This window comes from Pongo abelii, chromosome 21 (assembly GCF_028885655.2).
Source record: "Pongo abelii isolate AG06213 chromosome 21, NHGRI_mPonAbe1-v2.0_pri, whole genome shotgun sequence".
NCBI lineage: Eukaryota > Metazoa > Chordata > Mammalia > Primates > Hominidae > Pongo > Pongo abelii.
Genome location: NC_072006.2, coordinates 1,531,950 through 1,545,919, shown reverse-complemented (window position 1 = coordinate 1,545,919; position 13,970 = coordinate 1,531,950). Strand labels below are relative to the sequence as shown.

The 13,970-nt window shown below is 35.6% G+C and overlaps 1 pseudogene; it reads left to right on the top strand.

Moving 5' to 3' along the window:
* Positions 1 to 898: 898 nt before the first annotated feature.
* On the top strand, positions 899 to 990 carry LOC112130443 (U6 spliceosomal RNA; annotated as a pseudogene).
* Positions 991 to 13,970: the final 12,980 nt, after the last annotated feature.

Sequence of the window (13,970 nt, the reverse complement as noted above, 5' to 3'; positions counted from 1 at the left end):
GATGAGCTGATTAGCAATTTAATTCCATCTGCAAAGTCTCTATTGCCATGTAATGTTTACATGTTCCCAGGCTTAGGATACTAAGGCATAGATATCTTTGGGGTAGGGGCATTATTCTACATACAAGGTCTATTTAAATAGAATACTAGAATATCTATATTTAACCTATTTTTCCCAATATATATATCATGTATTGATCTGTTTGTCATTCAATGAACTAACATAGCTACCCAGCATCTTAATGCATTTTAATGCAAGTATCTGATGTCACAATGATTTCAAGAATAAAATCCTCAAAGGGTCTAGGAAAATTTGACCATCAAAAGAAATAATGATAGTAAAAGTCATAATCCATAGCATAAAATAAAAATCTATGAGTTCATACAAAAATAAATAAATAAACAAATAAATGGTAGGGAAGAAAGAGCCCTTCCTTACAGTAAAATTCCAAGTAAGAAATGCAGAAGATATGATAGATATAGAGGCTCAAAATGTGTCAAACAATTTAGTAAAAATTGCTTCAGAAAAATATCCACAGTGAATGCTAAGTCTACTGGGTGATGAATAGCAAGATATTCCTATGGTCTGAAGTCACTCCTTTCAAGACATTTAGTAACTAAAAAGAGAAAATAGTAACTTTAGTGCAAAGAAATCTGACAGTCACTACCTTAAACAAATGATGAAAGTGATCATCACCAATATTTGAAAAAATAATAATCCTGAGCCTGTAATATGATATACTGAGAATAACACAGCATTCTAGCTATGGAACTACTTCCACAATTATCACATAAATTTAATTAAGAGGGCACATTAGGCAAAACCAAATTGAGAGACATTCTGTCAAGCAACTGGTCCATATTCCCCAAAGATTCCAAGGTGATAAAAGAAAAATAGAGTGCTTGCTTCGGCAGCATATATACTAAAATTGGAACGATACAGAGAAGATTAGCATGGCCCCTGTGCAAGGATGACACGCAATTTTTTTTTATTGAGGCAGGGTCTCACTGTGTAACCCGGGGTCGTAGCTCACAGCAGGTTTGCACTCCTGGGCTCAAGTGATCCTCTTGCCTCAGCCTCCAGAGTAGCTGGGACTATAGGCACACACCTAATTTTAAAAATTATTTTGTAGAGATGGGGTCTTGCTATGTTGCCCAGGCTAGTCTTGAACTCCTGGGCTCAAGTGATCCTCCTGACTTGGCCTCTCAAGGTGCTGGAATTACAGCCCTGAGCCACCATGCCTGGCCAGTTTAGAAAATTTTGAGGAGGCAAGAGAGGTTCCATCTTCCATACATGTGTTGTTATTTTCTACCCCTGAAAATGAAATAGTAGATCTTTAATCTACTATTTCTATTAAAAAATGGCTTTTTTCTAGTATATGAGCATGTGGCAGGAGGTAGCTGAGTAGGGACCCATTCGAAGTTCTATCGTATTAATTATTCTTCCAATAGAGGGTGACATTTGGGTAAATGATAAAACTTATCAGTTCTCTCCCAAAACCTCTACCCAAATAAGTCTACTTCTGATACTTTTCAGATACTGTTTCAAATAGAATCATGAAGCCTATATCTGAAAATTAAGAATGAATGTTGTCTTATAGCTCAAATAATTTCCCGATGTGTTTCAGAAAAGCAAGGCTATTATTTCATTGTCACATCTTCATTTTATCATCCATTTATCACTATTTGTTGTGTTCCCATATCACTGTTGTAAGCAGTATTGATAGTTGTAAAGAATTACAAAAATATAGTTCCTGCCATTGAAGCTCTGTAGTATAAGAAGATACACAGAACAACCAGAAATAACACAAATAATGAAAACTAGTGATTTCAAATTGTTTGGTCTCAGGAACTCTTTGCACTCTTAAAATTATTAAAGACCCCGAAAAGCTTTTGTTTATATGGGTTATATCTATTTATATATATATATATATATATAATATATATACAAAATATATAAATATATATATACTATATATATAGTATAAAAAGTAAAATTAGAAATTTTAATATACAAGCATATATTCCATTAGTAATGATGTCCACATGTATCACGTAGACTCGGGAAAAAATGAGGGTGAAAAGGCCAGTTGTATCTTCAAATTATTATGAAAATTTTTTTGACTTCACAGATTCCCTTAAAAAGTCATTGAGACTCATGCATCCTCAGACCACACTCTGAGAATCTCTGGTGTAAGAATGCAAGTGTATTCATCATCAAACATAGATTTTAAAGAGCTCTAGAAGAGAATGACATGAATTTCATATGAAGTGAAAATACAAAGATCTTAGGGGGCAGAGGCAGAAATCAGAAATGTGCAAAGCATATGCCATTTAAAGAAATGCTAGCAAGCATTTCTGCTAGCATTTCTTCAAATGAAATGAAATTTCTGATTATGGTATGCCAATCACTCTATAGATTCACTATTATGTAATATAGCTTTACTTCATGGCTTATATTTGAAATAATTATGTCATACTTCTTGAAATTTATCCCAGAGAAGTAAAAGTTTATGTCTTCACAAAAGCCTGGATATTAACATTCATAGCAGCTTTATTTGTAATTTCTCAAAACTGGAAATAACAAAATGTGTCATAAATAGTTAACTGTGGATCACCCACATCATGGAATATTACATAGAAATAACAAAGGAACAACTAGTGAGTTAATGGTAATAAAGAGGGAATAATTTATCCATTAAAAATGAAACATATTAATTTAGCTCTTATTTTGCACTGCATGCTGTACTAAGTTTGTGGAACATAAAGACGAAAGCCATGGTTTTTACATAAATAGATTCATAGTTTTATCCTGGTTTAGTTTTTAAATTTCAAAATGAAGCCTTAAGTCCCTGCAACTCCTTGGTTCTACCCCCAAAGTAAAATGCTTTTCCTGGGAAATTTGCTCTTTTCCTAATTTAACTAAAAAGTGGTCACTAGTCCTCTAATCCTCCAGAATAATTTAATTTGTAAATAACAAAATGGCTGAACAATTCTGAATAAGAATATTTAGATGACCCTATCCTAGTTGCTGAGATCACATTTATACCAACCAAAGATAGTGATAAGACACTTTGGGGTCTTGGCCTATTTGAAATCATAACAAATACTATTTTCCATTATTTATAAGGATATATTTTTTCTTTATAAAGTGAAGATAAAAATATATTTATATATGATTTTTAAAATGCTGTATCTCCAATCTTATAACTAGGGGCCCAAGTGGAAAAACTAGTCTGACAATGTTCATTTGACCTTTAAGATATAGAATGTCTCATCTTTATTGTACAAATTAGTTCTTTTTATTTCTTTGCAAGCCATGTATGGCCCATCTCCTTTCTCATGTTACAGTTCTTGCTCTTTAATTAGGCTGTGCATGCTAATGCATAGCTGATTGTAGGGGGACATTTTAAGTTTTATTTTAACTGCAATAAAATAGTCTTGCACTAAAAAAAAAAAAAAGAAAAAAAAGAAAAATAGAATTGTTCCATATTAAAGAAAAAGAGACAGAACCAATCATTATAACCACCTCCCCTGGATTCAATCCTGGATAAGAAAAACTTATTTACTTTGCAATAAAGGATATTGTTAGAAAAGATGAAAAGATTTGAATAAGCTATGTATACTAGAGACTACTATTAAATTAATAATGATTTCTTTATTTTGATTATTATACTGTAATTGTGTTAAAGAATATCCTAGTTTTAGGAAATATATGCAAATATTTAGTGGTAAAGAGATACTATGTATTCATCTCAAATTGAGAATATCTCTCATATAAATATGTTTTTTTAAATCCCTTTAGCAGTCTCCTTCTTTGTTCATGGATACTACTGTCTTGAATGGAATTGGCACTGGAGACTTGTTAAATCACTATGTATGCCCATCAAAGAGAAATTGACAATGCCGTGTGTTGGCAAAGATATGAAGCAGGTCACATTCTTCTAAATTGCGGATTTGAGAATATAAAATAATACAATCACTTCAGAAAACTGTTTGGAAGTTTCTACTAATGTTAAGCATATACTTACCCTATGACCTGTCATTGCACCTCTAGGGATTTACCTTGGAGAAATGAGTGCATATATTTCACAAATTGACTTGTACATGAATAATTATAGCAGCACTATTTGTAAGAGCCCCCAAACCAAAAAAAAAATCCCTCAAATGACCAACGGTAGACAAACAGATAAACCAATTGTGGCATATTAGTTACGAATATACCATTGTGTGAAATTCATTTATACAAAAATTGTACAGACTTCCCCACAAAAGGAAAATAGTAACTTTAATGCAAAGAAACATGACATTTACCACCTTAAACAAATGATGAAAGTGATCATCACCAATATTTGAAAAAACAAGCATCCAGAGCCTCTAATATGATGTACTGAGAAGGACACAGCATTTTATCTGTGGAACTGCTTCTACTGGTCATAACATAAATTTAATTAACAGGATATTTCATTTATACAAAAATTATATACATGAATTTTACACAATGGTATATTCATACAGCAAAATTGTGTGAATGAAATCAGCAATAAACAAGGACAATGAAAACACATAGTAGCGTAGATAAATCTCACAAATATGCTGAACCAAAGAACCCAGACCAAAAAAAGAAAAAAAGGTATGTAATATTTAATTCCATATGTATAAAATTCAAGAAAAATAAATAAACTAATTTATGGTAATAAAAATTCAGAGTCTCAGTTGACTTTGGAGGGAAAGAGGGCATGGATCAGAAAGGGTACAAAAGAAGCTTCTGGGGTTGTGAAATGTTTCTGGTGATCTGAGTGACAAAGATTTACGTTTTTCAACATCCATCAAGCTGTATATGTAAAATGTATGCATTTTACTCAATGTAAGTCAAATTTCAATAAAGTACTGTTGACATGAATAAAAACCTGTGGCTGCCTAGCCACATGCTCTTTGCTTGTGAAACTCACTCACCCTTTTGACGATTAGCAAACAAGAGCCTTCACCACCCCAATCACTTGCCTAGTAAATTAAGGAAATGCTACATTTACAAAAAGTTTCTGTCCATTGGAAAACAGTTACTGTTACTTCTTAAATAATAAAAAGTCCTGGCATATGGACTAACTGAAGACTCACTGTAATGTAGCCAAGTCATCTCAATTCTTTATTGGAAGAAAGAGTTTGAAGAGCTATGACTCTTCAAAACTAGGAACCTATATTCCCCGAGCTGCTTTTAAGCTTCATCTGGCCTGTGTGGCAGCAGGCCGTATAGGTCTCCAGAACAAGTGTCCAACAAGGTGAATTTCTGAAGAAAGTAAAAAACACAGGAACTCCTCTCACAGAAATATTTGCCTAGAGATAGTTCTGTGCCTGAGAATGAAATGCAAATTTGTTTCCAGTAGCCTGAGGTGGGATAGTGGTTTTTATGGTTTTGCTTCAGAACCTGATGAAAATTGGGAGTGAGTTCATCTCTTTTTATAAGGTTATTTAGTGAGGTTTTCCAACATGATCTAATCTTGCCTTGGAAAATGAACTGAAAGGAGTTGACTAGTTATAAGGAATGAGTTCACTAGCCCCACTTAACAGCCATCCAAGTGGATGTCTTCATGCAAGTCTCGAGGTTGCTCCTGTCCCGGCTGGGTTCAGGGACCTCCCTTTGACTTCAGAGGGACTTCCCAGGGCAGAACAGGGAAGAATCGCATCCAAGGTCTTTCATATTTTAAGTGTGCTTTTCTTTCCATTACCTACTCCTACTTCCAGAGCTGTATAATTTAACTTCCCAAATTAAGACCAAGTTCCAAACCTATAACCTCTGCTCACTCTCAGACACAATCTATTGTAGTTGACTTCAAAACAACATCAACACATCTATTTTTTTTTTATTGAAATGATATAGGTGGGCTGTACTAATATGAAACCTTTCCAAAGCATACTCGATGTGAGTGAAAAGCAACCATACTGGTCTAATAAAATTAACCAACTTCCATCGTTAAAGGGGAAAAAATGGAAAGAATCTGGTTTGACAATATTTTGCATGCTGGTTTATAAGTTCTCCCCAGTGAGCTGAGCAAAGATCTTTTGTGGATACTTTTACACTTAACATTTGATACTTAAATAAAGATTTGCTTCACTGCCTACCTTCTTTATAAAATTAGATAAAATGAATATTTAATAGTTCCTGACCTCCAAAAAGTTAGGAGGTCAATAGGATAAATAATATTAAATAATAATATCCAGCAACAACAATAGCCTGATAAGTATTTACATAAACGTAAAAAGAAGGTTAAAGATGCTAAATAGAGAATGAAAGAATAGTGAGTTTAGAGTTAGTCATAAAAGTCTTGGAAGAGAAAGTCAAGTTTTAAGCTGGCCTCTGACAGAGAAAATAAACTTTTTATCTCAGACTAGTTTCTCTAAGAAGAATATCCTTTAGGACCATGACTTTTAATGGAGGGCATTTGGCCATCCCCCGTGCTAGGAATATTGACATAGTCTGAAGATATTTTTGGTTATCAAAACTAGGAAAGGTGCTACTGGTATCTAACGGGTAGAAATCAGAAATGAGGATCAACAGCATACATTGTCCAGGAAGGGCATCCCCGCAGTCCCCGCCCCCACAACAAAAAATGCTGTCAATAGCTAAAAAACAAAAACAACTTGAGGATTATTCAGAACTGCTCTATCCATAATCAAAGCTGTATTGGCTTTTACATCTAAGTCACCCATGGGCCTCAAGAGGGAAGGAAAATAAAAACAGTACTTAGGACTTTCCAAGAGCAGATTGAAACACATTTTTAAAAGGAAACAAAAACCTCAAAAACTGCACTTAAATCACCATTTCTTAAATTGCATGCTGAGATATTCAAAAGAGAGCCAAACTGAGAAAAAGACTTTGTCAACATAAAAGTCATATTTTTCAAAGATTGTTGGTAGCAGTATAAAATATACTTTTTTATTCATAGAGTAAGTCGAATTAATTATTTAGAATTTGTATTTAAACAATGCTAGGGTATAAACTAAAAGAAACAGAGAGAAGTTATCTTTTTTCTCCACTACCAAAACTGGAATATTTTATACACACACACACACACACACACACAAATATCTGTACATATGAATGGGGTATATATGAGGTTTTGTTACATGCATAGAGAATGTGTGATAATCAATTCAGAGTATTTTTGATAACCAGCACCTTGAGCATTTATCATTTCTATGTGTTGAGGATATTTCAAGACTTCTAACTGTTTTGAAATATACAATACATTGTTGTTAACTATGGTCACCTTACTCTGCTATGGAACATTAGAACTTATTTCTTTTTTTAATCTAACTTTATGCTTGTGCCCACTGACCAATCTTTCTTCATTCCCCCAACACACACGTACCCACACCATTCCTAGCCTCTGATATTTTAAAAGACAATTCTATATGCTTACTTAAGGGTGTGTAGTAGGAAACAGACAAATTAATGCCAAAACTTCTTAGATGACACGAACTATATCTTCTAAACTAACATTCCACAATTAGTATCGGTTGCATAAAGCTTTCTATACAGGTTTATTCGTAAGTTAAATAATTATTTTCTATTAAAAATGCACCATCCCCCAATAATCTTTATTTTTTCTTCTAATGATCCAAACAGAAGAGAGTGCTTTTATTTTATTTCCTCTTATTTTAAAGCCAACATTTATTGAGCATTGACTGTATGCCTGATTCTGTACTTTACATTGAGGTTCTCATTTATATACACATACAAAAAACCCTCTATGTATGCCATAGATACCACTATCATTAACACCACATTACCTCTATTTACACAGAAAAGAAAAATGACATTTAGAAAGATTAATTAATTATTCCATTCTCAGGAAGTGGCAGAACCTGGGCACAAATTCACAGTAGTTGGGCTGTACAGTCGACAATTTTAATAACAATCATGTCAAATATCTCACGATAAGCAAAGTTGATGCAATCAAATTTATTCTTAATACTAGGGTCTTGGTCTGTGGTGAGAGCATTGCTCCCTTTAGTGAGTTACTCATCTATGAAAGTAAGCTCTGAAATGACTGGAAGGGGGCTTGTGAGAAGAAATACTGGTGCTGAGGTTGCAAATATAAATGGAAAATAGAGTAATTTAGAACTGGGTTAAGGTATTTGGTCTTTACTTACTACTATTTTGCTTATACTGGTGGAATTTTTCACATGCTTGAAGTGTAATGAGTTATTTTCAGTCACTCACATTGTTTTGAGCTTGGCCAAAAATTATCAGGCAAATTTTTTTTCATGAAAAAAAGCCATCGGATGCATCCAGTATTCAATGTGAAAGTCTGCTGTGTCATTTTCTGGATGTTTTGTGGTTCTCTGATTGACTGTCTCACACTGACAAAAGTCATTCCTGAGATCCACTGATTAACACAGCAAGACATTGATGCAGTCTCTTATTCATCACTGATTCATTAGTTCACAAGGCAAAACACACATTCATTCAATGGTTTGTTCAAAAAACTTATGCTGAGAATTTGCTATCTGTCAGGCACTGCATTAAATACTAGGAATAAAACAGTGAGAAGATAGGTTCCTTACCTCAAAGTAGGATACATAGGAAGGAAAGGAGAAACTGAACAAGGCTATAAATATATTCATAAAATATTACAGATTGATAGAATTTGGAATTATTTGACAGCGAAAAGAGAAAGAATTGTTCAGCAGTCAAAGGAGGTGTCTTGGGGTCACAGTTAAGTGAAATGAAAAGGATGAGCAGGATCTAGCCAAGAAAAGAATGAGAGAAGATCCTAGTCAGAAGTAACATACATGAGAGACCGCAGGTGGGATTGGAGGCAGTGATCAAGGAGAAGAATGGCTCACGATAAGGTGGGAGAGGTAGATAGGGACCAGGCTGATGGTTTGGATTTTCTGTTGAATGTGGTTGAAAAAATATTTCATCAAGGGAAAGTTATAATCTGATTTGCCTTTTTAGAAGAACACTTTGAGTTCTGGGTGGAAAATTTTATTGGAGTAGGCAAAAGTGAAATCAGGCAGATGATAGGAAATGACCAGAATAGTCCAGAAAAGGATGATGATGACTTGAATTAGGATAAAGAAAATGGAAATAAAGAAAAGTGGTGGAATGTTAGACATCTACTGATAGGATTTGCTCACACATTGTATAAGAAAAAGGAAAGAGTCAAGGATAATGCACAGCTCATTAACATATTAATAAAATAGAAAACAAGGGAGGTCAAAAGGAGAACCAGATTGTTTTAGAGAGAGTAGTGAGGGAAAGGATAAGAACTTCTTGAGCTATCCAAGTGAGAATGTTTGAGGACACCTTTAAGTAAAGAAGACTGTAAATTAATGGAAAGTTCTGTACAGTGTAAAGTTCTGAAAAGCTGGAAGTGAATATCTTTTTTTTTTTTTCAAGATGGAGTCTTTCTCTGTCGCCCTGGCTGGAGTGCAGTGGCGCAATCTCGGCTCACTGCAACATCCGCCTCCAGGGTTCAAGCGATTCTCCTGCCTCAGCCTCCTGAATAGCTGGGATTACAGGCACCCACCACTATGCCCAGCTAATTTTTTGTATTTTTAGTAGAGGTGGGATTTCACCATGTTGGCCAGGCTGGTCTAGAACTTCTGACCTCGTGATCTGCCCTCCTCGGCCTCCCAAAGTGTTGGGATTACAGATGTGAGCCACAGAGCCTGGCCCAGAAGTGAACGTCTTGATCAGCTCTGTGCAATAGAAACTTCCGCGATAATGGAAATGCCTGAATCCATGCTCTCTAATAGTGTCCACTAACCACACGTGGCTATTGAGCACATGAAATGTGGCTACTGCAACTAAGAAATTGATTTTCAAATTTCAATTTAACTTTAATTAATTTAAATAACCAGTATTTTACTCAAAACCCTTTATGGGGAACTGTTTTTGGACTGTTTGTGTCCCCCCAAAGTTTATACTTTGAAGCCCTAGTCTCCAATGTGATGGCATTTGGAGATCAGGCCTTTGGTAGGCAATTAGGGTTAGATGAGGTCATGAGGTCAAGACGTTGACCTGACGGAATTAGTGCCCTCATCTAAAGAGATACCAGATAAATTGTTCTCTTTCACTTTGTGCCTGAATAAAGAAGTTTTGTAAGCACACAGCGAAATGGTGGCTGCCCGCAAGCTAGGAGAAGAGGCATCAGAATGGAAGCTATCTTCCTGGCACCTTGATATTAGACTTCACAGTTTCCAAAACTGTAAGTAATAAATTCTTTTTTAAGCCACGAAGTCTACGGCATTTGGTTACAGCAGTCTGAGAAGAATAATCCAAGAATTCACTATTTTCCAGGCATTGCATTAGACAGTGGGACATTAATAACATTAAAGGACACAAGTCTTAGCTCTTATGGCATCTACCTATAATGTTTTTTGAAACCATGAATGTGGATGAGGTTATCCACAAATAAATTTTGAGAATTTGAGAATATAGGAGAAGAGAAGAGATCAGAGGACAAAAAACAAAAAAGAGAGGAGAAGAGAATGGTAAAGGAAAAGAGAAGAGAAAAAAATAGGAAAGAAGAGAAGAGAAGAGAAGAAAAGAAGAAATGTCTCAAAAAAATCTTCAAAGTTTAAAGTTCAAGCAAATAAGAAGAGCCAGCAAAGGATTTATCCATGATAGGTGTATAATGTCAGGGGATATTAAGAGAAGAAAGATAGAAATGAACAACTAGATGAATTGCTGATGTGAGATTAAGCAATTGGAAGGCAGAAAAGGGTTATATGATTTGGCCATTGGGGATCATCAGTAACCTTGACAAGAGCAGTTCTAGTGGAGCCAGAGAATGGGCCCCAGATCAAAGTGGACTTAAGTATAAAAAGTGGTGAAGTAGTGGAGACATAGTGGCCACATTATCCTTTAGAGAACTATTGATGGAAAGGGTAGCAAGAAATGGTGGGGGGGTGGATAAAGTGAGATGGAAGAGATATAGCAGAAGGGATTTAAAGAAATATTTAATTTCTTATTTATTCTTAGGATGGAATCACATTTGCATACAAATGGGAAAAAAATAGCCATTGAAGAGAGAGAATTTAATTGATCTCGATTGTGCAGAAAACAGAGGAAATAATTGAAGGACTGTCTTTGTATTAGTCTGTTCTCACGCTGCTAATAAAGACATATGTGAGACTGGGTAATTTATAAAGAAAAAGAGGTTTAATGGACCTTTAAGTGGGGAAACCTCACAATCATAGCGGAAAGCGAAGGAGGAGCCAAAGGCATGTCTTACACGGTGGCAGGCAAGAGAGCATGTTTAGGGAAACTCCGCTTTATAAAACCATCAGATCTCGTGAGACTTATTCACTATCACGAGAACTGCATGGGAAAGACCAGCATCCATGATTCAATTACCTCTCACTCGGTCCCTTCAATGACACATAGGAATTATGAGAGCTACAATTCAAGATGAGATTTGGGTGGGGACACAGCCAAAGCCTATCAGTCTTTGAGTAAACAAAAGCAGAAAGATAAAACCTACCTTTGGCAGGAAGTAGGCAGCCTTCCAAATATATTTATAGAGAGGAAGCTGGTAGAGGCAGATGTAGACAAGCATATAAGTGTGATGGAGGGTTAATAAGGGTCAGTTTCTAACTAATGGCTTTTGTTTCCTTAATAAAATATAGCAATTTATTGTCTATTTTCATTCTTTTTACTCCTGACTCCTTTCCATATAAACCTTTTAGTCATCCATTAGCAACCATAGTATCATAAATGTGGGATTGTTACAGCTGCAAAGAGGGTAAGTTAATACTTAAATTTTTTAATATCCAAAAATGATTCTTGAAGCCTTCATGAGAAAAAAAGCAATATATTTGAAACCCACAGATTTTGCTTTTAAAGGTGCAAAACTTATTGAGATAAGAAGAGAAAAAAGGGCCGGGCATGGTGGCTCAGGCCTGTAATTCCAGCACTTTGGGAGGCCGAGGTGGGCAGATCATCTGATGTTGGGAGTTCAAGACCAGCCTGACCAACATGGTGAAATCCCATCTCTACTAAAAATATAAAATTAGCCAGGTATGGTGGTGCATGCCTGTAATCCCAGCTTCTTGGGAGGCTGAGGTAGGAGAATCACTTGAACCCAGTAGGCAGAGGTCACAGTGAGCCAAAATCATGCCATTGCACTCTAGCCTAGGTGATAGAACAAAACTCCATCTCAAAAAAAAAAAAAAAAAAAAAAAGAAGTAGAGAAAAAAGGAACAGGAGGAGGGAAAGAAAGAAAATCAAAAAAGAAATTTCTGAAGAAAGCAGAATGAAAACTTTATGGCATTAATAATGATAGACTGAAAAGACAGCAAAAGAAAGCATCAGTTCTCTCCCCCAGATGAGACTAAATGAGAATGCCTTGGACAACGAGAGAACAGCGAGGGGTGGAGATGTGTCCTTAGAGTGGATCAGTAGAGACTGTGATCAGAGAAATAGCCCTGGCAGGTGAGAGGCGATGAGAGAGGCATGTGTAAGTAAGCACTCTCTTTGCTAGTCCTGAGGACTCTAGGAGTTCTGTGGAACACACATGCTATAGGTTCCCTTAACCAGACACTGAGTTAGATATGAGCACAGGGATATAAGTCTAGATCAAATTGACTTCCCAGGAAAGCTAAGAATTCCTACATTTACCAAGGAAAAGCACAAGACAGGCTGGATCTGAATCATGCTTCACAACTGTCTTAAAGGCAGGTGGGTAAAAGATTCTAACAAAGTAGTCACAGAAATGTTAAGAAACTTTTGGGGTGGCTAGTCCCTTAGCCTATTGAAAGAGTGGGAGAATAATAAGGCTGAATAACTAACTGTCGAATTGAAGCCAAAAGGAAAAGTCATAACAGCCTGGGATTGCAACTGCATACAACCTCTAAAGGTTGTATGTTGACTGAACAAATGTCTTGATGTGAGTCCCATACTTTTTCCAGTGGCTGGGCATTCTTTAGACAAGATCCTTAACAATTTAGTAGGGTACAACACACCTTCATTCCAACCCCTTATCTGGAAGGTATATGCACCTCTAGATGGGGAGTCTAGCTAAAATGTTGTTAGGAAGGAAATAGATGGCAAAGTCCTTTAAATAGTTAGAATTGCGCACTTGAGTTTCTTCATTTGCACACCCTTGTAGCTACATTTCCTTATTCAATGAAAAGAAGATAATTTTCTTTCTATTCCTGTTTACCTTTGGTGCACTTGGCATTTGACTAGACATGTCTGAATATTTAATCATAGCTTTTCAGGGATTTGATGTTAACCACTAAAAGGCTAAGAAATGGTAGACTAATTACAATTATGCTCCTTAATACTGGTATTAATGCTATAAATAAAGAGGAGAAAAGAAAAATATGACCTAACTAACTCTTTAATGAATTCTTTTTGAAGACAAGACACAATGTATGTATTCTGTATACACAACCACTTGAGTAATTTTTCAAACCTCAATTATTTTCAAACTTTATTTCAATCAGAATGATGCTTGTTGAGTTGGATAAAATATTGCCTAAACAAATGCCTTCATCATTCTCTTAATTTAAACTTCAGAATAATTTGTTAATAATAACTATTGTTCTTTATGGTTGGGCAGGTTGGCTCACACCTGTAATCCCAACACTTTGGGAGGCCGAGGCAGGCAGATCCCCTGAGGTCAGAAGTTCAAGACCAGCCTGGTCAAAATGGTGAAACCCCATCTCTACTAAAAACACAAAAATTAGCCAGGCATGGTGGTGCACACCTGTAGTCCGAGCTACTCAGGAGGCTGAGGCAGGAGAATCGCCTGAACTTGGGAAGCGGAGGTTGCAGTGAGCCGAGATCACACTACTGCACTCCAGCCTAGGTGACAGAGTGAGACTCTGTCTAGAAAAAAACAAAAAAAAAAAAAAAAAAAGAAAGAAAATTAATATCTTTAATTACTGATAATGAGCTGTAAGTTAAAAAATATAGGGGAAAGAAATGAGAGGTAATAGACATAAAATTATTTA